Genomic DNA, 24,809 nt, shown 5'->3' with positions numbered 1-24,809 from the left:
GAAAGAAACTCTAAAAAGCAAGGGCACTAACAAAAGACAAGAAATTATTAAAAGACAAGACAGCAACATAAAGACAGTGAACGAGGTAAAAGTAGAAAAATCTGAAAAGCAAGGGGGATTAGGGAAATAAAATGGAAAAATTTAAAAATAGGGACTGAACTAAAACCGAGATGTAGAAAGAAAAGAAATAATTAAAAAATAAAGGCATCAAAAGTAAGAAAAGTAAGCATAGAAAGAACATTTTAGAAGGGGGCGATAAGGGAAAAATTAAAACATAGAGACAGCAGGCTAGAACAGATTAAAATAGAACATCTAAAAAGCAAAGGAATTAAAGAAAGGCAAGAAGTAATTAAAAGAACAGCATAATAAAGACTGGGAACGGCATAAAAGAAAATTTTAAAAAGTAACAGGGATTAGAGAAATAAATGGAAAAATTAAAAAATAGTGGCAGTGAACTTAAAGAGATGGAGAAGGAAAATTTAAAAAGTGAGGGCACTATGGAAAGACAAGAAGTAATTAAAACATAAATACAGGGAAATAATGACAGCTACTGGAACAAAAGGAGACAGAAAACTTTAAAAGAAACTGTGATTAAGGAAATAAGGATAACATTCAAAAATAGCATCACTGAACTAAAATGGAGATGATGAAAGAAAATCTAAAAAGCGATAGCACTAAGGAAAGACAAGAAAGGACAATCAAAAACTAACAGCAGCAAACGGGATAAAAGTAGAACATTTTAAAAGCCAAAGGACGGAGAAAGGAAAGAACTAAAAAATAGCAGCAGTGAACTACAATGCAGAAATAAAAAAAAAAAATGCACTAAGGAAATACAAGAAATCATTCAAAACTACAGATGGTGAACAGGAGAAAAGTGGGCAGAGAAAGAAAATTTGCAAAGCCATGAGCATTAGGGAAAAGAAGGGGAGGGAACTAAAAACTAGGGACAGCAAACGAAAGGCAGAGCAAGAAAATTTAAAACGGGAGGGCCCCAAGGAAAGACAAGAAATAATTAACTAGAGCCCAATAAAGACAGCAAAGGGGATAAAAGGAGACAGAAAATTTAAAAGCAATGGAGATTAAAGCCATATTGAGCAAATGAAAAAACGGCGATGGCAAACTATAAGGAAAAAATTAATCGAAACTGTGAACTAAAAGAGAGATGTAGAATTAAAAAATTGTAAAAGCAATGGCAGTAATGAAAAACAAGAAAAAATAATTAACATCTCATGACAGCAAAGGAGATAAAAGTAGAAAATTTTAAAAACCAATGATCAAGATTAAGAAAGGAAAAAAGGAAAACCCAAATATTAAGATTAAGAAAGGAAAGCACTAAAAAATAGTGACAGCTAACTACAACACAGACATAAATAGACATTTTAAAAAGCAAAGGCACTAAGGAAAGACAAGAAATCATTAAAAAATAAAGACAGTGAACAGGATAAAAGTAGGCATAGAAAGAAAACTAAAAGAAAAAGAAAACAAACTAAGAGAGAGCTGTGGAAAGAAAATTTTAAAAGGTAGGGCACTAAGGAAAGACAAAAAAATAATTAAAGATAAATACATCAAAATAAAGACAGGAAATGGTATAAAAACAGACAAACTTTTAAAAGCAATGGTGATTAAGGAAATAAGGAAAAAATTTTAAAATCCCATTGGTGAACTAAAATGGAGATGGAAAAGAAGATTTAAAAAGTGATGGCACTAAGGAAAAACAAGAAAGAATAATTAAAAGTTAATGACAGCAAACAAGATGCAAGTAGAAATTTTAAAAGCCAAAGGATTAAGAGAGGAAAGCAGTACAAAGTAGCAACATTGAACTACAATGCAGACATAGACAGAAATTTTTAAAAGCGACAGTGCTAAGGAAAGACAAGAAATCATTCAAAATAAAGACAGTGAACGGAATAAAAGGAGGCATAGAAAGAAAACTTAAAAAGCAATCAGCATTAGGGACAGTGCACTAAAACAGAGATGCAGAAACAAAATTTTAAAAAGCAAGGGCACTAAGGAAAGACAAGAAATAATTGGGAAAATTAAGAAACAGGACATCAGGAAGTGATTTAAAAACCCGCATCGGTGAACTAAAACGGAGACGGAAAAAATGGAAAAAGACAGAAAATTATTTTTGAATCATTTATATAATACAGCAGATATAGGTTTGTATTTGGAAATCCTTCTTTTTATATATATATATATATATATATGAATACTGTATATATACATATGAATATTATTTTTCTATATATATGTATATAGAAAGGCAAGAGATGTTTCTCTACTGCAATGCCTCACACCCGTATTTACAGTTTTGAACGTTTTTGATCACACACACGAATTTTCGAGGCCGATTCCTCCTCTTTTGTCCACGTCTCTCCTTGGACCTGGATCGCTTTTAGTACGGACGCTAGTATCTCAGTAAGCTTTTCAAGTACTACTCTAAGATATTTTCAAAACTTATTGACTGAAAAAGCACACAGCTTCTATGACGAAAACAAAGCCTGTTTCTTCTGAACGCCTGAACTCTTACAAACGGCGTCTTTCCTCTTTTAGGACGCAACTATTTTCCCGATATCATTTCCTAGTAAGCGCACAGAAACAGAAGATTGCGCTTTCAGGAAGGCAAAATAAACGGAGGGAAGTCGGCTTTGCACAGGCAGAACACGCTCCAGCGCAGACCTTCTTTTCCTTTTAGGATCTGCGTTAAAATAGTTCCTAGAAAAACTACAGAAGGAAGGAGAGCTGGCGCATTCTTGACGTTAACTTTGAAGTCCATGCTACAAGCGCCTTAGGAAAAACGCGGACACGCATCGCGGACGTACCTTGTACTCGCAGACCGCTACGCAGCCTTTCCGTCCGTCTTGCGCTTTCACGGCAGAAGAAAGGGCGACCACGGTGAAACGGCGGCAGCTGACACTCTGCTGAGAGAGGAAAAAAAACCTGTAGCATAAAGCTGGGGAGGAGTCCCAAGCTGCCCGGTTTTGTGAAGTCTTGCGAAGGCTACAGCCGAGCGAAGGAAAAAATAGCCCTTTGGAACATATTGCCAAACAACATTCGGCAATAAAACTTGGAGGCGTTTGACACGCGCCCATTTTTTGGTAACTTGCTATTTGCTTCCTGTTATCGTTGTTCTTCCTTCAGAACCTCTACTTGGAGCCAACTTCTTTGCTACCGGTTCAAGCGTTTCCCTTCCTGGTATTACTAGCACACGGGCCCAGGCAAGTCCCTGAACTGCTCTTCCGAACTTCTCCAAACGACAATTACAGCCACGAAAGAGGACTTCAAGAGAGGAAAAGGAGAGGCCGGGCAGCAAAAAAGCTCTGCAGGCTGCCACCAGTCAACATTCCACTCTTTTTTTTTTTTTTTCTTTTAAATACACCCCCCCCCGCCCCCAAATACAAACAAAAAAACCCCATGACCTTGTATTTTTTTCCTTTGGGAGCTCACCCCTGTCTCAGCACAGTGTCCTCCACAGAGCAGGAAGCGCAGACGATCTGTATCCCGATTTGCACGCGACGAATCCGTGTTCAGAAGAAATAGGCCAGATCTGTAAGACCGGTGTTATTTTGGGGGTTTTAACAATCACAACGCAATTGCATCGACCGACGCGTTTGTGAGAAAACTCCTTAACTTCTAAACGTAGCACCTCCTTGGGTAAAAAAACGTGTGCGAGACTGAAAAAAAGGGATGATTCAGAGCTCCCGCTCACGATGGAGCAGTGGCGAAAGGAATGAAAGTGAAGACAAACAGCAGCAACAGGAAGTGAAATTCGGCTTTAATTCTAGGCACGTGCTTAAGAGACTCTCCAAGCCCACACCTCAATCCTAGGAGCGACTAGCCCTTTTCTGGAAGGACAAACTTTGTTACTTCAAAGTCCTAGACCGAAGGCTCCACGGAACAGAACGTGCACCGAGCCACAGGCCACTGTGCCATCGACGCTCTGATGGCAAAGAAAAACCAAGGAAAACTAAAGTTTAAAGATCGGTTTCCATCGCGTTTCATTCCTTACGTTTCCACTGGCACCTAGGTGCTCCAAAATGAACTCTACTGACACCGCATGTTACTAACAATTTAGTTCTGCGTATCAGAACAACAGGCTATTTCCAGCTCGCCCATCAAAGTAGCACGACCGACCAGAAGAGAAACACCGGACCCTAAAGAAGGGAACAGGCAGCTCTTCATTTCTCCTAGAGGAAAGTCTGTTCTTTTGCCCGGAAGGCAAACAGCCGAAACTGCCAAGGGAGCACTGCAGGAACGCGGCGCGCTCTCTCAGCTGCAATTTGTCATCGGCTTTTCTGCACGGGCAGCGGCTTTGCCTTTCCTCTGGCTTTGATGTGGCGCCCCTGGAGCGTCCTTGACCCGGCAAGGGTTTCTCCCCGCTCCCGCAGCCCCAGACACGCGATTACCTGAGCGCCGAGCGGAATCACCCACGCGGGATTTTCTTCCCGGGACGCAGAAGGTGACGCTGGGAAAGGAGGAGGCAAAAAAGGAAGCGGTTTGTCCGGCAGCCACGGCCCTAGAAACTACACCTCCCGGCATGCCCCGGGGAACCAACGTGGCCGACCAAAAGCCCCGGATGCCAGGGGACGCAGCCCTCCGTGCTTTGGGATCCTGCGGGGACACCGTTCACCGCGCCACCGCCGCACGTGGAAGCCCCGCCGAGCCCCCAGCGCGGCTCCCCCCGCCGCCCGGCCCCGGAGCGGAGCGGCGCGGCTCGGCGCGGGGCCCCCCCGCCCCGCACCGCACCGGCGCGGCGCCCGCCCAACTCCGGGCTCACCTCGCCACCGGCCCCGACCCGACGCGCCCCCCCCTCGCCCGGCTCCGGGAAGCCCCGCCCGCCCGGCTCCCACACGGCACCGAACCCTCCCCGCTCCGTGCCTCCCGCCGGCCCGCCGCTCCCCCGCAGGCAAGGGAAAGGAGGAGGCAACAAAGGAAGCGGTTTGCCCGGCAGCCACGGCCCTAGAAACTACACCTCCCGGCATGCCCCGGGGAACCAACGTGACCGACCAAAAGCCCCGGATGCCGCGAGACGCAACCTTCCGTGCTTTGGGACCCTGCGGGGACACCGTTCCCCCCGCCGCCGCCGCACGTGGAAGCCCCGCCGAGCCCCCAGCGCGGCTCCGGGCAGCCCCCGCCAACACCTCCGGCTGCCCGCCCCCGCCCGGCGCCGACGCGGCGCGGCGCCCCCCCGCCGCCCGGCCCCGGACCGGCGCGGCGCGGCGCCCGCCCGGCCCCGGAGCGGCGCGGCTCGGCGCGGCACCCCCCGCCCCGGAGCGGCGCGGCTCGGCGCGGCACCCCCCGCCCCGGAGCGGCGCGGCTCGGCGCGGCGCTCCCCCGCCGCCCAACCCCGGCGCGGCTCGGTGCGGCGCCCCCCCGCCGCCCGGCCCCGGAGCGGCGCGGCTCGGCGCGGCGCGCTCCCCCGCCGCCCGGCCCCGGAGCGGCGCGGCTCGGCGCGGCGCGCCCCCGCCGCCCGGCCCCGGCCCGGCGCGGCTCCCCCCCCCCCGCCCGGCCCCGGACCGACGCGGCTCGGCGCGGCGCTCCCCCGCCGCCCGGCCCCGGCGGGGCTCGGTGCGGCGCCTCTCCGCCGCCCGGCCCCGGACCGGCGCGGCGCCTGCCCAGCATCGAACCAGTGCGGCTCAGATCGGCGCGGCGGCCCCCCGGCGCCCGGCCCCAGAGCGGCGCGGCTCGGCGCGGCGCCCGCCCGGCCCCGGACCGGCGCGGCTCGGCTCGGCGCGACGCTCTCCCGCCGCCCGGCCCCGGCGCGGCTCGGCGCTGCCCCGCCGCCCGGCCCCGGCGCGGCTCGGCGCTGCCCCGCCGCCCGGCCCGCACCGGCGCGGCGCCCGCCCAGCATCGAACCAGCGCGGCTCAGCTCGGCGCGGCGACCCCCCCGCCGCCCGGCCCCGGGAAGCCCCACCCGCCCGGCTCCCACACGGCACCGCACCCTCCCCGCTCCGTGCCTCCCGCCGGCCCGGCCGCTCCCCCCCCAGGCACCGCCGCCCTTCTCGGGACTTTCCCCGCTCACCTCCTCCCTGCCTGCAGCCGCAGCCGGGCTCCCGCTGGCCCCTCCGCGGGGGGAAGCTCCACCCACGGCGCGATGCCCGCCCCCGATGCACCTCGCAGGCGCTGGCGAAGCTCCGCCCTCCCAGCGGAAAACCCCGCCCTCTGCAGCCAAGCTCTGCCCTGCACACAGCACGCATGCGCCGGTGAAGCTCCGCCCCCTCGGCAAAGCTCCACCCTCCCATGGCAAAGCTCCGCCCCCCCGCAGCAAAGCTCCGCCCCTGAGACAGCGCGCATGCGCAGACAAAGCTCCGCCCACCCCCGCAGCAAAGCTCCGCCCCTGAGACAGCGCGCATGCGCAGACAAAGCTCCGCCCTTCACAGCAAACCTCCGCCCTCCCACGGCAAGGCTCCGCCCCCGACGCATCGCGCATGCGCTGGTCAGGCTCCGCCCTCACCCGGCAAAGCTCCGCCCTCACCTGGCAAGGCTCCGCCCCCCCGCGGCAAAGCTCCGCCCCCGAGGCAGCGCGCATGCGCGGCAAAGCTCCGCCTTTCACATCAAAGCTCCGCCCCCACGGCAAAACTCCGCCCCAAGACAGCACGCATGCGCCGGTTAAGCTCCGCCCTCACACGGCAAGCTCCGCCCACCCGCGGCAAAGCCCCGCCCTTCAGAGCAAAGCGCCGCCCCCCCTCGGCAAGGCTCCGCCCCCGAGACAGCACGCATGCGCCAGTGAAGCTCCGCCCTCGCACGGCAAAGCTCCGCCTTACCACCGCTAGGCTCCGCCCCCCCGCGGCTAAGCTCCACCCCAACACAGTGCGCAGGCGTGGTCTCCAGGGGCGGGGCCTGTCGCTAGGGGTGGTGCCCTTCCCCTGCCCGGGGGCATCCAGGGGCGGGGCCCGTCGCTAGGGGCGGGGCCGCTCCACACCAGGACCGGGGCATTCGGCGGGGCGGGGCTGCAGCGGAGGCGGACGCCGCGGGGCGGGGCTGCAGCGGAGGCGGACGCGGCAGTGCTAGCAGCGGCAAGCGCCTCCCGTGCGGCGAGAGCGGCGCTTCCTTACCGGGAGGCAGCAACGGCTGCGGCGGCAGCACCCCGCGGGCACCGCGCTGTCGCATGCCCGTTACCGGCCACCGGCACCGGCGACCACGGGGACGCCACCGCCCCTGCGCGGCTCCCGCCCTGCAGTACCCGCTTTTGGCCGCCAGGCGGCAGCACCACACCAAGCCCGGCGCTCCGACCGCGCCCCGCGGGGAGAAAGGACTCGCCCCCCGGCCCGCCTGGGGCCGCCCGCACCCGCCGCCGCCGCCGCCGCCTTACGGGGGGGCGGGGGGTGTCACAAGCCTCGCCCTTCTCTGCCCCTGCTCCCGCTCACAGCCCACGCAGCCACAGCCATCGCCTCGCCACCAAAAAGCACCCAAGCGGCTCGAGCATTTCAGTCCTCTGCACTTGACAGCTTGCAGCGGCTGCTGGCCCTTTCTCTCCGCGCCCCCCACCCCAGCACCCAGCCGGGGGACGCAGCACAGGGAACCTGGTCAATACCTTTGCCTTGCCTCGGCTTTTTTGCCCCCAGAAAAAGCCCCCGGGAGTGCTGGATTCATCTGCATGTGGCATCAGGGGTGGGAGAGTGACACCAGCGAGTCAACAGACCCTGGAGAGATTTTAGTAAAAAAAAAAAAAAAAAAAGAAAAAAAAAGAAAATAAAAGCGACACCGATGGCATCCTCAAGGCACTGAAAGCTGCTTTGCGTCAGAGGGGCAGCTACGATTATCAGGAAGCGGTGCATGCGAGCAGACCACGGGCAAGCGCGCGATCTGCGAGCGAGCGATACGCTGGCGCCCCTCGGGCTCTGCTGCGGTGCCCTCTGCTCATCCTGCACACGCACCGGGCTTCCCGCGCAGGGCTTGCCGCTTAAACAAGACGCTGCGCCATGTTACTTACCGCCCTGCCCTGCGGCGTGCAAAGGAATGAGACGTGAAACAGGGAAAGCAAAGGGGCACGGCGGCCCCTCAGCTGGCCGCACCAGACGGCCGTAGAGCCCTGCCAGTTCCCTCGCTGCTCTGGACGGCAGCGCAGCTCCGCGCTCCCTGCCGCTCCCGCCAGCACGCGCGGCGCCCGCGCTTGGCCGCCTGCAGCGCGCGAGACTCGGGAGGCTGGAGGGGCCGCTCGCCTCCTTCGGCTGCTTCATTTGCCGCCTTAAAACAATCGCTTCCACGCTCCGTTTCTTCATTTCAGACCCCTCTCCACATCTCCTGGCCTGCAAGCCATTTGCAGCAAGCAACACGGCTGAAATCCTGTGCTGCTAGACACCTAGCTGTCATCTTGCTCCCACGCCCAAAGGCTTTGGGAACCTGAACCCCCTGCTTGGTTGGGCATCGAGACTGCGAGGCGAGAAACACGCCTGGACTCCACCAAGCCAGGCGCCTGCCACATCGCTCAGCACGGTGCTACGCGGCTGCCTGACCGACACCTTCTGCCGCTAAAACCAGAGCGCGGTTCCCTTCTGAAGAGTCACCGGCAGCGCGGAGAGTCCCTCGCCTTTCCCTGCGCCAGGTCCCCCGGGAACAGCGTCTCAGTCGGACTGGAGCGTGCAGCAGCCTCCGGTCGTCCCAGCCCCTCGCCCGTCCAGAAAGCGCCTGCCTGTAGCAGCGGCAGAACCGCTGCTGCCCAGAGGGGAAAGGAATGGCTCGGGGCAAAGCTCCCCAGGCTGCCCGTGTCCCGTGCGGAGCTGGGGGTCCAGAAGCAAAGGAGCTATGGGAGGGGGGAGCAGGGGAGCGGGGGCACGAGACCGGAGGGCAGGGGACGCGGGGGGCACGTCACGGGGAAAAAAAAAACCCGCACGGGGGGAAAAACCTTGTGTGGGGGGACGTTTGGGTGGAGAGCACTTGCGAGGGCGCAGAGACAGGCAGAAGAGGACGGGGGGGCGGAGACGGACACGGACGGACAGCGGCTGTGTGTGGGTAGAAAGGTGCACGGGGGGACACGGGTGGGGATGACCTACACCAGGGGGTCCGCCCGGCATAATCCACAGCAGATAACTCACCTGGGATAAGCCGCAACGGATAGTCCGCTCCGGAGAAGGAATCCACGCCAGATAATCCCCAGCAATGCCCCTCAAACTGCCAGCGGTTCACCCCAAATTTGGCCCAAATTGGTGCGGGTTTTGCGTTTGGGTTTTTTGGTTTGTTGGCTTGGTTTTTTGTTGTTGTTCTTTTTTGTTTTTTCTTTTACATCATACAAAACTTGGGGGTTTCTGCTTTTCAAAACTATTCAGTTCTGGGGTTTTCCGGCGCTTTTCCACATCATAACAATGGGTCATTTTTGGTTTTCTGCGTTAAAATGTAGGGGGGGGGGGGGGGGCGTGTGTGCGCGCGCGCTTGCTTTCCAGCTGCACAAATCCAGGCGGATTCGGCTTTCCTGGGAGCCCCAAACCGTGTTGCTCTTGGATATTTTGCTCTTGGACTTGGATATTTTGACACTTTGGTATCTTAGACTTCGGTATCTACTTACAATTCTGTCTATTTAGACTTAGTTATCTGTTTACACTTCCATAGAACCTTTACTTCCATTACACAGACAACCTACTTTGGCTTACTCGGTGACACACGGTAAGCGTAGATACCTCTACCTATCCAGACTTTCTTCTGTTTTAAATTCCTTCATCTACATCATCTCTTTTTGTGTTTTAAACTCCTTTATTTCTTCACATATAGACAAGTTCTTTTTTATTTTAAAACCCTATCTATCTCCATTTAGATTTTTTAATAATTTCTAGAACGTAGCAGGTACAGGTTTGTATTTTGAAATCCTTTTCTCTCTCTCTCTCTATAGAAATGAATATTATTTTTCAATATATATATATATAAAGGCGAGAGATTTTCCTCTACTGCAATGCCTCGCACCCGTATTTCCAGTTTTTAACATTTTTAATCACACACACACACACACACACACACACACACGAGTTTTCAGGCATTTTGGGGCTGTGACCCCCCCTCCTCTGGGGGGGGACCTCCCCGTGACACCTTCATCCCCCACTCACCTGCTCCTCTGTTTCATCATCACACCCCCCGCCCCCCCGTACGTTGGGGTGCCCCCAATGACATCATCACCCCCCCGGCCCCTCCAACACTTTTTCATCACCCCCCCAAAAAAGGCACAAAACAAGGAAAACAGCCCCGACCGGCAGCTCGCTACTTTAATAATGCCGTTTACATATGTAGGCGCCCCCGAAAAGGGGAGCTCCGCCAGAGAAATAAAATGCGGGCAGCCCCCCCAGCCCCTGTCCCGCAAGCCGGCGGGTGCCCCACGCCGCCGGGGGAGCCTGCCAGGGGACGGTGACGCACCTCTCGCTCAGGCTCTGCTCTGCCATGCTCCCCCTCCGTTCCCGCGCTGGGACGGGCTCCCCGGGGCAGCGAACCTCCCCGCTCCCTCTTGGCCCGGGACTCTCCCCACCAGACAGCCCTCGCTGACGCACCCGCGGGGCACCCGCCGGAGACAGAGCCAGGAGCCTCCAGGCACGGGGCCGGCCCCTTACCCTCGGGACGCTTCACGACCGGCAGGCCAACCTGGGCCGGGGGGGACCTAGCGAGCATCACGAGACGCTTGCAACGAGACACCTGAAAAACAAAAATCCCAAGCGATATTTCCGCATGTGAAAAAAATAGCACAGCGGCGAGTAGAGGAATTCAGTCAGAGCAAGGGAGGGGAGAGCAGTTGAGCTCAAGGAGGATTCGAGGTAAGCAGGTCAGCTCAAAACACAAGACGTCCTTTAAAAGCTAGAGCGACCTGAACGCTTCCAATCAGCATGAAGACTAACCGGTACGATTCCAAACACGTTCTTCGCGTAAAAGTACGCGCTCTTGCCGGCGTTGGAAAACGTCTCACCCCTTCCTTACGGCACGGCTGCAGGGAGACAACCCTGCGAGGCTGCAGGACAAGGGCGTACCGCAATCAGAATCTACGCTTACAGATCCGCCGCAACAGCTACGGCCCTCGCGCTCCTGCGCATCTTGCTGGCTCGGTCGATAAAGCTGGAAGCGAAGCGTAACGCTTTCGAGGGTAAAAGGAAAACCAGAGGACAAATCGCAGCAATTCGCTTCCTACTAAAAAAGCTGTGCGTGTGCTTACAGACATCCAATAAAAATACTTCTACTGGAGAAGGGCTGGATTTTCCTTTTGCATTAATTTAACTTGCACAGCTGTGAATCGATACCAGCAGATTATCTGTCTCCAAGATACGCAGTTATCATTTGACCAGGGGTTTTTTGCGCCTTACGTCATTAGGAGCGACATCTGGCCAGCCGCGCTGCCCGAGAGAGATGCTACTGAACTGCCAGGGAAACGCACCCTTGAAAGCCAGACAGAAAGAAAAGTACTTCAGAGCACTCCGTCAAACGAGCGGGGGGGGGGGGGGAAAACCCGTAACGTTCAGTTGCCTCTCCTGGTCAACGTTTAGAACAAATACCTAACGGCTCAAATACACCTAAGCAATTGTACGCCACAGCTAGTTGGCAGTTAAAGTTGAAACAACGCCACAGCTAGTTGGCAGTTGCAGTTGAAACAATGCAAGGCAGTTTGTATAGACAATTTTAACTTTTTTTTTTTCCTAAAGTTACATCTAGGGTAGAAAAATCAGTGAGAGAAGAGATCCCCCATACGGTTTTACTTTGCGGGCGGAATCCAGTCCCCGGGGCTGCAATGCCTAAGGCTACCAGAAAGGACCGGCAGATTTGCTAACGCTTTTGGCTGCACCGAAGCACGCAGAGGAACGCGTGTTGATGACATCTCGGCTGTTGCACCTGAGAACCAGCGATGCCATCAACTTCCGGAAGACGTGCTGTGCTCGGGTCTTTGGAAGCAAACGGACTTTTCTTTCTTTTTTTTCTTTTTTTTTTTTTTAAGAGAGCGGAAAGTCTCGCTGCTGCTGACTTCTACTGCCAAGCGCATCATCTCTGAAGATCCCCACTCTGATGGGGAGTTCATAAAACACAACTTCTTTGAATGAGAAAGACTTCCATTCTGGAAAATCTCTTTCCAACTGAAGTAAGAAACCACACGCTGTAGGTTAAGGAAAAGGACGCTGCCGAAGCAGTAACTCACCAAAACCACGTCAGGACTCGCTGTCGCTACTTACAAGGCTGGCAATGCTTCTCGGGAAAGCGACGCCGATTCCTCCTCTTTTGTCCACGTCTCTCCTTGGACCTGGATCGCTTTTAGTACGGACGCTAGTATCTCAGTAAGCTTTTCAAGTACTACTCTAAGATATTTTCAAAACTTACTGACTGAAAAAGCACACAACAGACGATCCCTCAGAAACATCTGTAACGCGACGCTTCCCGGACACGTCCGTGCTTTAAGCTACGACGGCAAGATAAGCAGGGCTCAAGAAACGCCATGCCGATGAGGCGACGCGTTCGAGACCCTCGGGAGGCTTACCGAGGGGCCCCATGATCACCAAGAGCTACGGAAACATCAAGACCCGAGAAAGCCAGGGTACGAGACACAGAAGACAGACTACGCAAAAGCAGAACGCACAGACACAGGATGGAACCGCCCTGCCCAGCCAACGTCAGCAGCGTGCTAAGAACAGTAACCCGGTCCTTTTCCCTTCCCAAAGGAGACTGCTCCTGGACAGGCCTCTCCCCGACACCAACTTTATAACCCCTCCCTGCAATTCCTATCCTTGATACCTCCTCAGCCCTCACCCCGCAACTGAGCTTTCAGAGGGCCAGGGATCTGAATCCACCCTCAAAAAAGAAAAAAAGAAAACCACCACACACCGAACTAGAACATTCCTGCACTCACTCAGTTCTTCTTCATCATCTTAAAAAAAAAAAAACAAAAAACAAAAAACAAAAAAACCCAAAACCTCCCAACCCAAAAACCCACAGCACACTAACAAACTAAAACACAGTGCTGGTATTCAGCATCGGTCTGGTTACTGCCAACCGCTTCTGCGACACCCTCCTCCTCAAAAGCACCGCACCGCTCTGCTCCCCTGCTCCACGCCTGTTCTCAAGAAAGATGCTGCGGCTGTCGCTCGGTGCACCTAGGATGCCAGGAGACACAAAGTTCCCGTGGCGCTCGGGTGAAATAGCCAGCCCCGTGTGCCTCCCCTCTACCACCCAGCTCACCTCAACTTCTCGGCTGATTCTCAAGGCAGCCAGCACAGCTCCCACAAAACCAAACGGGAAATGATTAACCAACATGCCATTTCATACTTTACTATTAAATGACGACCCGGCTGACAACCACCTCGCCTCCTCCAGCCGCTCCTCAGCGGGAAGCTACGCCCCCTCCGAGGCTGTTAAAAGGGAGGACCCTAAGGAAAGAGAACAACTCCTTGAAAACTAAAGACAGGGAACGGGATAAAAGCAAAAAAAAGTCAATAATGACGGGAATTAGGGCAACAAAGAGAAAAAAATGAAAACCGGGGACAGTGAACTAAAAGAGAGACGTAGGAAGACAATTGAAAAAGCAAAGGTACTAATAGAGACAAGGAAGAATTAAAAAAGGGAAACGGCAAACGGAATACAAGTAGACAGAAGCTTTTGTCGTGGTTTAACCCCAGCCAGCAGCTAAGCACCACACAGCCGCTACGGGGGAGAAAATTGGAAGGGTGGAAGTCAGAACACTCGTGGGTTAAAGGAAGAACAGTTTAACAATTGAAGGAAAAGACAACAGAATAGTAGTAATAGTACTAGTAGTAATAATAATAAACCAATAACAGTATACAAAGCAAGCGATTCACTCTACAGGTGCTCACCACTCGCCGACCGATGCCAAGCACGTCCCCGAGCAGCGATCGCTGACTCCTGGCCAACGACCCCCCGTTTCCCTACCGAGCGTGACGTCACACGGGAGGGAACAGCGCTTCGGCCGGCGCGGGTCAGCTGAGCTGGCTGTGGCGCCTCCCAGCTTCTGGCGCACCGGGCAGAGCACGGGAAGCTGAAAGCTCCTTGAGCGGTCTAAGCGCTACTTAGCGACAAACAAAACGTCAGTGCGTTACCAACATTGTTCTCGTCCTAAATCCAAACCGCAGCACTGTGCCAGCTACTAGGAAGAACCTTAACTCTCTGCCAGCCGAAAGCAGGAGGCTTTGAACAGCAAGGGCGATGGAAGAAATAAGGAAAAACTTAATCAATAGCGACAGGGAGCTCCGTCGGAGAAGGAAAATTTAGAAAGCGAGGGCACTAAGGGAAGAGAAGAAACAATTAAACCCAACTAAACCCCAAGGGGAAAAGTCAACACAGAACACTGAAAAAGCAACAGGGATTAGGGAAATAAATGGGAAAATTAAAAAACAGGACAGCGAACTAAAGGGACGGAGAAGGAAAATTCAAAAAACGAGGGCCCTAAGGAAAGACAAGAAAGAATTAAAACATAAATACAGGGGAATAAAGGCAGCAAAGAGGACAACAGGAGACAGGAGAGTGCTTAAAGGAAGCGGCGATTAAGAACATCAGGAAGTGATTTAAAAACCCGCATCGGTGAACTAAAACGGAGACGGAAAAAACGGAAGAAGACAGAAAATTATTTTTGAATCATTTATATAATACAGCAGATATAGGTTTGTATTTGGAAATCCTTCTTTTTATATATATATATATATATATGAATACTGTATATATACATATGAATATTATTTTTCTATATATATGTATATAGAAAGGCAAGAGATGTTTCTCTACTGCAATGCCTCACACCCGTATTTACAGTTTTGAACGTTTTTAATCACACACACGAATTTTCGAGGCCGATTCCTCCTCTTTTGTCCACGTCTCTCCTTGGACCTGGATCGCTTTTAGTACGGACGCTAGTATCTCAGTAAGCTTTTCAAGTACTACTCTAAGATATTTTCAAAACTTATTGACTGAAAAAGCACACAGCTTCTATGACGAAAACAAAGCCTGTTTCTTCTGAACGCCTGAACTCTTACAAACGGCGTCTTTCCTCTTTTAGGACGCAACTATTTTCCCGATATCATTTCCTAGTAAGCGCACAGAAACAGAAGATTGCGCTTTCAGGAAGGCAAAATAAACGGAGGGAAGTCGGCTTTGCACAGGCAGAACACGCTCCAGCGCAGACCTTCTTTTCCTTTTAGGATCTGCGTTAAAATAGTTCCTAGAAAAACTACAGAAGGAAGGAGAGCTGGCGCATTCTTGACGTTAACTTTGAAGTCCATGCTACAAGCGCCTTAGGAAAAACGCGGACACGCATCGCGGACGTACCTTGTACTCGCAGACCGCTACGCAGCCTTTCCGTCCGTCTTGCGCTTTCACGGCAGAAGAAAGGGCGACCACGGTGAAACGGCGGCAGCTGACACTCTGCTGAGAGAGGAAAAAAAACCTGTAGCATAAAGCTGGGGAGGAGTCCCAAGCTGCCCGGTTTTGTGAAGTCTTGCGAAGGCTACAGCCGAGCGAAGGAAAAAATAGCCCTTTGGAACATATTGCCAAACAACATTCGGCAATAAAACTCGGAGGCGTTTGACACGCGCCCATTTTTTGGTAACTTGCTATTTGCTTCCTGTTATCGTTGTTCTTCCTTCAGAACCTCTACTTGGAGCCAACTTCTTTGCTACCGGTTCAAGCGTTTCCCTTCCTGGTATTACTAGCACACGGGCCCAGGCAAGTCCCTGAACTGCTCTTCCGAACTTCTCCAAACGACAATTACAGCCACGAAAGAGGACTTCAAGAGAGGAAAAGGAGAGGCCGGGCAGCAAAAAAGCTCTGCAGGCTGCCACCAGTCAACATTCCACTCTTTTTTTTTTTTTCTTTTAAATACACCCCCCCCCCCCCCCCCCCCACAAACAAAAAAACCCCATGACCTTGTATTTTTTTCCTTTGGGAGCTCACCCCTGTCTCAGCACAGTGTCCTCCACAGAGCAGGAAGCGCAGACGATCTGTATCCCGATTTGCACGCGACGAATCCGTGTTCAGAAGAAATAGGCCAGATCTGTAAGACCGGTGTTATTTTGGGGGTTTTAACAATCACAACGCAATTGCATCGACCGACGCGTTTGTGAGAAAACTCCTTAACTTCTAAACGTAGCACCTCCTTGGGTAAAAAAACGTGTGCGAGACTGAAAAAAAGGGATGATTCAGAGCTCCCGCTCACGATGGAGCAGTGGCGAAAGGAATGAAAGTGAAGACAAACAGCAGCAACAGGAAGTGAAATTCGGCTTTAATTCTAGGCACGTGCTTAAGAGACTCTCCAAGCCCACACCTCAATCCTAGGAGCGACTAGCCCTTTTCTGGAAGGACAAACTTTGTTACTTCAAAGTCCTAGACCGAAGGCTCCACGGAACAGAACGTGCACCGAGCCACAGGCCACTGTGCCATCGACGCTCTGATGGCAAAGAAAAACCAAGGAAAACTAAAGTTTAAAGATCGGTTTCCATCGCGTTTCATTCCTTACGTTTCCACTGGCACCTAGGTGCTCCAAAATGAACTCTACTGACACCGCATGTTACTAACAATTTAGTTCTGCGTATCAGAACAACAGGCTATTTCCAGCTCGCCCATCAAAGTAGCACGACCGACCAGAAGAGAAACACCGGACCCTAAAGAAGGGAACAGGCAGCTCTTCATTTCTCCTAGAGGAAAGTCTGTTCTTTTGCCCGGAAGGCAAACAGCCGAAACTGCCAAGGGAGCACTGCAGGAACGCGGCGCGCTCTCTCAGCTGCAATTTGTCATCGGCTTTTCTGCACGGGCAGCGGCTTTGCCTTTCCTCTGGCTTTGATGTGGCGCCCCTGGAGCGTCCTTGACCCGGCAAGGGTTTCTCCCCGCTCCCGCAGCCCCAGACACGCGATTACCTGAGCGCCGAGCGGAATCACCCACGCGGGATTTTCTTCCCGGGACGCAGAAGGTGACGCTGGGAAAGGAGGAGGCAAAAAAGGAAGCGGTTTGTCCGGCAGCCACGGCCCTAGAAACTACACCTCCCGGCATGCCCCGGGGAACCAACGTGGCCGACCAAAAGCCCCGGATGCCAGGGGACGCAGCCCTCCGTGCTTTGGGATCCTGCGGGGACACCGTTCACCGCGCCACCGCCGCACGTGGAAGCCCCGCCGAGCCCCCAGCGCGGCTCCCCCCCGCCGCCCGGCCCCGGAGCGGAGCGGCGCGGCTCGGCGCGGGGCCCCCCCGCCCCGCACCGCACCGGCGCGGCGCCCGCCCAACTCCGGGCTCACCTCGCCACCGGCCCCGACCCGACGCGCCCCCCCGTCGCCCGGCTCCGGGAAGCCCCGCCCGCCCGGCTCCCACACGGCACCGAACCCTCCCCGCTCCGTGCCTCCCGCCGGCCCGCCGCTCCCCCGCAGGCAAGGGAAAGGAGGAGGCAAAAAAGGAAGCGGTTTGCCCGGCAGCCACGGCCCTAGAAACTACACCTCCCGGCATGCCCCGGGGAACCAACGTGACCGACCAAAAGCCCCGGATGCCGCGAGACGCAACCTTCCGTGCTTTGGGACCCTGCGGGGACACCGTTCCCCCCGCCGCCGCCGCACGTGGAAGCCCCGCCGAGCCCCCAGCGCGGCTCCGGGCAGCCCCCGCCAACACCTCCGGCTGCCCGCCCCCGCCCGGCGCCGACGCGGCGCGGCGCCCCCCCGCCGCCCGGCCCCGGACCGGCGCGGCGCGGCGCCCGCCCGGCCCCGGAGCGGCGCGGCTCGGCGCGGCACCCCCCGCCCCGGAGCGGCGCGGCTCGGCGCGGCACCCCCCGCCCCGGAGCGGCGCGGCTCGGCGCGGCGCTCCCCCGCCGCCCAACCCCGGCGCGGCTCGGTGCGGCGCCCCCCCGCCGCCCGGCCCCGGAGCGGCGCGGCTCGGCGCGGCGCCCCCCCCGCCGCCCGGCCCCGGAGCGGCGCGGCTCGGCGCGGCGCCCCCCCCGCCGCCCGGCCCCGGAGCGGCGCGGCTCCCCCCCCCGCCCGGCCCCGGACCGACGCGGCTCGGCGCGGCGCTCCCCCGCCGCCCGGCCCCGGCGGGGCTCGGTGCGGCGCCTCTCCGCCGCCCGGCCCCGGACCGGCGCGGCGCCTGCCCAGCATCGAACCAGTGCGGCTCAGATCGGCGCGGCGGCCCCCGGCGCCCGGCCCCAGAGCGGCGCGGCTCGGCGCGGCGCCCGCCCGGCCCCGGACCGGCGCGGCTCGGCTCGGCGCGACGCTCTCCCGCCGCCCGGCCCCGGCGCGGCTCGGCGCTGCCCCGCCGCCCGGCCCCGGCGCGGCTCGGCGCTGCCCCGCCGCCCGGCCCGCACCGGCGCGGCGCCCGCCCAGCATCGAACCAGCGCCGCTCCGGGGCCGGGAAGCCCCACCCGCCCGGCTCCCACACGGCACCGCACCCTCCCCGCTCCGTGCCTCCCGCCGGCCCGGCCGCTCCCCCCCAGGCACCGCCGCCCTTCTCGGGACTTTCCCCGCTCACCTCCTCCCTGCCTGCAGCCGCAGCCGGGCTCCCGCTGGCCCCTCCGCGGGGGGAAGCTCCACCCACGGCGCGATGCCCGCCCCCGATGCACCTCGCAGGCGCTGGCGAAGCTCCGCCCTCCCAGCGGAAAACCCCGCCCTCTGCAGCCAAGCTCTGCCCTGCACACAGCACGCATGCGCCGGTGAAGCTCCGCCCCCTCGGCAAAGCTCCACCCTCCCATGGCAAAGCTCCGCCCCCCCGCAGCAAAGCTCCGCCCCTGAGACAGCGCGCATGCGCAGACAAAGCTCCGCCCTTCACAGCAAACCTCCGCCCTCCCACGGCAAAGCTCCGCCCCCCCGCAGCAAAGCTCCGCCCCTGAGACAGCGCGCATGCGCAGACAAAGCTCCGCCCTTCACAGCAAACCTCCGCCCTCCCACGGCAAGGCTCCGCCCCCGACGCATCGCGCATGCGCTGGTCAGGCTCCGCCCTCACCCGGCAAAGCTCCGCCCTCACCTGGCAAGGCTCCGCCCCCCCGCGGCAAAGCTCCGCCCCCGAGGCAGCGCGCATGCGCGGCAAAGCTCCGCCTTTCACATCAAAGCTCCGCCCCCCGCGGCAAAACTCCGCCCCAAGACAGCACGCATGCGCCGGTTAAGCTCCGCCCTCACACGGCAAGCTCCGCCCACCCGCGGCAAAGCCCCGCCCTTCAGAGCAAAGCGCCGCCCCCCCTCGGCAAGGCTCCGCCCCCGAGACAGCACGCATGCGCCAGTGAAGCTCCGCCCTCGCACGGCAAAGCTCCGCCTTACCACCGCTAGGCTCCGCCCCCCCGCGGCTAAGCTCCACCCCAACACAGTGCGCAGGCGTGGTCTCCAGGGGCGGGGCCTGTCGCTAGGGGTGGTGCCCTTCCCCTGCCCGGGGGCATCCAGGGGCGGGGCCCGTCGCTAGGGGCGGGGCCGCTCCACACCAGGACCGGGGCATTCGGCGGGGCGGGGCTGCAGCGGAGGCGGACGCCGCGGGGCGGGGCTGCAGCGGAGGCGGACGCGGCAGTGCTAGCAGCGGCAAGCGCCTCCCGTGCGGCGAGAGCGGCGCTTCCTTACCGGGAGGCAGCAACGGCTGCGGCGGCAGCACCCCGCGGGCACCGCGCTGTCGCATGCCCGTTACCGGCCACCGGCACCGGCGACCACGGGGACGCCACCGCCCCTGCGCGGCTCCCGCCCTGCAGTACCCGCTTTTGGCCGCCAGGCGGCAGCACCACACCAAGCCCGGCGCTCCGACCGCGCCCCGCGGGGAGAAAGGACTCGCCCCCCGGCCCGCCTGGGGCCGCCCGCCGCCGCCGCCGCCGCCTTACGGGGGGGCGGGGGGTGTCACAAGCCTCGCCCTTCTCTGCCCCTGCTCCCGCTCACAGCCCACGCAGCCACAGCCATCGCCTCGCCACCAAAAAGCACCCAAGCGGCTCGAGCATTTCAGTCCTCTGCACTTGACAGCTTGCAGCGGCTGCTGGCCCTTTCTCTCCGCGCGCCCCACCCCAGCACCCAGCCGGGGGACGCAGCACAGGGAACCTGGTCAATACCTTTGCCTTGCCTCGGCTTTTTTGCCCCCAGAAAAAGCCCCCGGGAGTGCTGGATTCATCTGCATGTGGCATCAGGGGTGGGAGAGTGACACCAGCGAGTCAACAGACCCTGGAGAGATTTTAGTAAAAAAAAAAAAAAAAAAAAAAAAAAAAAAAAAAAAGAAAATAAAAGCGACACCGATGGCATCCTCAAGGCACTGAAAGCTGCTTTGCGTCAGAGGGGCAGCTACGATTATCAGGAAGCGGTGCATGCGAGCAGACCACGGGCAAGCGCGCGATCTGCGAGCGAGCGATACGCTGGCGCCCTCGGGCTCTGCTGCGGTGCCCTCTGCTCATCCTGCACACGCACCGGGCTTCCCGCGCAGGGCTTGCCGCTTAAACAAGACGCTGCGCCATGTTACTTACCGCCCTGCCCTGCGGCGTGCAAAGGAATGAGACGTGAAACAGGGAAAGCAAAGGGGCACGGCGGCCCCTCAGCTGGCCGCACCAGACGGCCGTAGAGCCCTGCCAGTTCCCTCGCTGCTCTGGACGGCAGCGCAGCTCCGCGCTCCCTGCCGCTCCCGCCAGCACGCGCGGCGCCCGCGCTTGGCCGCCTGCAGCGCGCGAGACTCGGGAGGCTGGAGGGGCCGCTCGCCTCCTTCGGCTGCTTCATTTGCCGCCTTAAAACAATCGCTTCCACGCTCCGTTTCTTCATTTCAGACCCCTCTCCACATCTCCTGGCCTGCAAGCCATTTGCAGCAAGCAACACGGCTGAAATCCTGTGCTGCTAGACACCTAGCTGTCATCTTGCTCCCACGCCCAAAGGCTTTGGGAACCTGAACCCCCTGCTTGGTTGGGCATCGAGACTGCGAGGCGAGAAACACGCCTGGACTCCACCAAGCCAGGCGCCTGCCACATCGCTCAGCACGGTGCTACGCGGCTGCCTGACCGACACCTTCTGCCGCTAAAACCAGAGCGCGGTTCCCTTCTGAAGAGTCACCGGCAGCGCGGAGAGTCCCTCGCCTTTCCCTGCGCCAGGTCCCCCGGGAACAGCGTCTCAGTCGGACTGGAGCGTGCAGCAGCCTCCGGTCGTCCCAGCCCCTCGCCCGTCCAGAAAGCGCCTGCCTGTAGCAGCGGCAGAACCGCTGCTGCCCAGAGGGGAAAGGAATGGCTCGGGGCAAAGCTCCCCAGGCTGCCCGTGTCCCGTGCGGAGCTGGGGGTCCAGAAGCAAAGGAGCTATGGGAGGGGGGAGCAGGGGAGCGGGGGCACGAGACCGGAGGGCAGGGGACGCGGGGGGCACGTCACGGGGAAAAAAAACACCCGCACGGGGGGAAAAACCTTGTGTGGGGGGACGTTTGGGTGGAGAGCACTTGCGAGGGCGCAGAGACAGGCAGAAGAGGACGGGGGGGCGGAGACGGACACGGACGGACAGCGGCTGTGTGTGGGTAGAAAGGTGCACGGGGGGACACGGGTGGGGATGACCTACACCAGGGGGTCCGCCCGGCATAATCCACAGCAGATAACTCACCTGGGATAAGCCGCAACGGATAGTCCGCTCCGGAGAAGGAATCCACGCCAGATAATCCCCAGCAATGCCCCTCAAACTGCCAGCGGTTCACCCCAAATTTGGCCCAAATTGGTGCGGGTTTTGCGTTTGGGTTTTTTGGTTTGTTGGCTTGGTTTTTTGTTGTTGTTCTTTTTTGTTTTTTCTTTTACATCATACAAAACTTGGGGGTTTCTGCTTTTCAAAACTATTCAGTTCTGGGGTTTTCCGGCGCTTTTCCACATCATAACAATGGGTCATTTTTGGTTTTCTGCGTTAAAATGTAGGGGGGGGGGGGGGGGGGGTGTGTGCGCGCGCGCTTGCTTTCCAGCTGCACAAATCCAGGCGGATTCGGCTTTCCTGGGAGCCCCAAACCGTGTTGCTCTTGGATATTTTGCTCTTGGACTTGGATATTTTGACACTTTGGTATCTTAGACTTCGGTATCTACTTACAATTCTGTCTATTTAGACTTAGTTATCTGTTTACACTTCCATAGAACCTTTACTTCCATTACACAGACAACCTACTTTGGCTTACTCGGTGACACACGGTAAGCGTAGATACCTCTACCTATCCAGACTTTCTTCTGTTTTAAATTCCTTCATCTACATCATCTCTTTTTGTGTTTTAAACTCCTTTATTTCTTCACATATAGACAAGTTCTTTTTTATTTTAAAACCCTATCTATCTCCATTTAGATTTTTTAATAATTTCTAGAACGTAGCAGGTACAGGTTTGTATTTTGAAATCCTTTTCTCTCTCTCTCTCTATAGAAATGAATATTATTTTTCAATATATATATATATAAAGGCGAGAGATTTTCCTCTACTGCAATGCCTCGCACCCGTATTTCCAGTTTTTAACATTTTTAATCACACACACACACACACACACACACACACGAGTTTTCAGGCATTTTGGGGCTGTGACCCCCCCTCCTCTGGGGGGGAACCTCCCCGTGACACCTTCATCCCCCACTCACCTGCTCCTCTGTTTCATCATCACACCCCCCGCCCCCAGGGACGTTGGGGTGCCCCAAATGACATCATCACCCCCCCGGCCCCTCCAACACTTTTTCATCACCCCCCCCAAAAAAGGCACAAAACAAGGAAAACAGCCCCGACCGGCAGCTCGCTACTTTAATAATGCCGTTTACATATGTAGGCGCCCCCCCCGAAAAGGGGAGCTCCGCCAGAGAAATAAAATGCGGGCAGCCCCCCCCAGCCCCTGTCCCGCAAGCCGGCGGCTGCCCCACGCCGCGGGGGGAGCCTGCCAGGGGACGGTGACGCACCTCTCGCTCAGGCTCTGCTCTGCCATGCTCCCCCTCCGTTCCCGCGCTGGGACGGGCTCCCCGGGGCAGCGAACCTCCCCGCTCCCTCTTGGCCCGGGACTCTCCCCACCAGACAGCCCTCGCTGACGCACCCGCGGGGCACCCGCCGGAGACAGAGCCAGGAGCCTCCAGGCACGGGGCCGGCCCCTTACCCTCGGGACGCTTCACGACCGGCAGGCCAACCTGGGCCGGGGGGACCTAGCGAGCATCACGAGACGCTTGCAACGAGACACCTGAAAAACAAAAATCCCAAGCGATATTTCCGCATGTGAAAAAAATAGCACAGCGGCGAGTAGAGGAATTCAGTCAGAGCAAGGGAGGGGAGAGCAGTTGAGCTCAAGGAGGATTCGAGGTAAGCAGGTCAGCTCAAAACACAAGACGTCCTTTAAAAGCTAGAGCGACCTGAACGCTTCCAATCAGCATGAAGACTAACCGGTACGATTCCAAACACGTTCTTCGCGTAAAAGTACGCGCTCTTGCCGGCGTTGGAAAACGTCTCACCCCTTCCTTACGGCACGGCTGCAGGGAGACAACCCTGCGAGGCTGCAGGACAAGGGCGTACCGCAATCAGAATCTACGCTTACAGATCCGCCGCAACAGCTACGGCCCTCGCGCTCCTGCGCATCTTGCTGGCTCGGTCGATAAAGCTGGAAGCGAAGCGTAACGCTTTCGAGGGTAAAAGGAAAACCAGAGGACAAATCGCAGCAATTCGCTTCCTACTAAAAAAGCTGTGCGTGTGCTTACAGACATCCAATAAAAATACTTCTACTGGAGAAGGGCTGGATTTTCCTTTTGCATTAATTTAACTTGCACAGCTGTGAATCGATACCAGCAGATTATCTGTCTCCAAGATACGCAGTTATCATTTGACCAGGGGTTTTTTGCGCCTTACGTCATTAGGAGCGACATCTGGCCAGCCGCGCTGCCCGAGAGAGATGCTACTGAACTGCCAGGGAAACGCACCCTTGAAAGCCAGACAGAAAGAAAAGTACTTCAGAGCACTCCGTCAAACGAGCGGGGGGGGGGGGGGAAAACCCGTAACGTTCAGTTGCCTCTCCTGGTCAACGTTTAGAACAAATACCTAACGGCTCAAATACACCTAAGCAATTGTACGCCACAGCTAGTTGGCAGTTAAAGTTGAAACAACGCCACAGCTAGTTGGCAGTTGCAGTTGAAACAATGCAAGGCAGTTTGTATAGACAATTTTAACTTTTTTTTTTCCTAAAGTTACATCTAGGGTAGAAAAATCAGTGAGAGAAGAGATCCCCCATACGGTTTTACTTTGCGGGCGGAATCCAGTCCCCGGGGCTGCAATGCCTAAGGCTACCAGAAAGGACCGGCAGATTTGCTAACGCTTTTGGCTGCACCGAAGCACGCAGAGGAACGCGTGTTGATGACATCTCGGCTGTTGCACCTGAGAACCAGCGATGCCATCAACTTCCGGAAGACGTGCTGTGCTCGGGTCTTTGGAAGCAAACGGACTTTTCTTTCTTTTTTTTCTTTTTTTTTTTTTTAAGAGAGCGGAAAGTCTCGCTGCTGCTGACTTCTACTGCCAAGCGCATCATCTCTGAAGATCCCCACTCTGATGGGGAGTTCATAAAACACAACTTCTTTGAATGAGAAAGACTTCCATTCTGGAAAATCTCTTTCCAACTGAAGTAAGAAACCACACGCTGTAGGTTAAGGAAAAAGGACGCTGCCGAAGCAGTAACTCACCAAAACCACGTCAGGACTCGCTGTCGCTACTTACAAGGCTGGCAATGCTTCTCGGGAAAGCGACGCCGATTCCTCCTCTTTTGTCCACGTCTCTCCTTGGACCTGGATCGCTTTTAGTACGGACGCTAGTATCTCAGTAAGCTTTTCAAGTACTACTCTAAGATATTTTCAAAACTTACTGACTGAAAAAGCACACAACAGACGATCCCTCAGAAACATCTGTAACGCGACGCTTCCCGGACACGTCCGTGCTTTAAGCTACGACGGCAAGATAAGCAGGGCTCAAGAAACGCCATGCCGA

General features: G+C 56.4%; 2 long non-coding RNA genes across 2 annotated transcripts; both read right to left on the bottom strand.

The window, feature by feature from the left end:
- Positions 1-2,282: 2,282 nt before the first annotated feature.
- On the bottom strand, positions 2,283-6,247 carry LOC148056109 (uncharacterized). Its single transcript, XR_015704139.1, has 3 exons — positions 6,023-6,247; positions 3,448-3,547; positions 2,283-2,918 (listed from the first exon to the last, which is right to left on the bottom strand). It is a non-coding gene; the product is annotated as an uncharacterized LOC148056109 (long non-coding RNA).
- A 5,165-nt stretch (positions 6,248-11,412) lies between these two features.
- LOC148056108 (uncharacterized) lies at positions 11,413-18,702 on the bottom strand. Its single transcript, XR_015704069.1, has 4 exons — positions 18,394-18,702; positions 15,850-15,949; positions 15,226-15,321; positions 11,413-13,316 (listed from the first exon to the last, which is right to left on the bottom strand). It is a non-coding gene; the product is annotated as an uncharacterized LOC148056108 (long non-coding RNA).
- Positions 18,703-24,809: the final 6,107 nt, after the last annotated feature.

This window comes from Nipponia nippon, unplaced genomic scaffold (genome assembly GCF_047370975.1).
Source record: "Nipponia nippon isolate SJK-2023a ecotype South Korea unplaced genomic scaffold, ASM4737097v1 scaffold_18, whole genome shotgun sequence".
In the NCBI taxonomy this organism is placed as follows: Eukaryota; Metazoa; Chordata; class Aves; order Pelecaniformes; family Threskiornithidae; genus Nipponia; species Nipponia nippon.
This window is presented reverse-complemented; position numbering and strand designations above follow the sequence as displayed.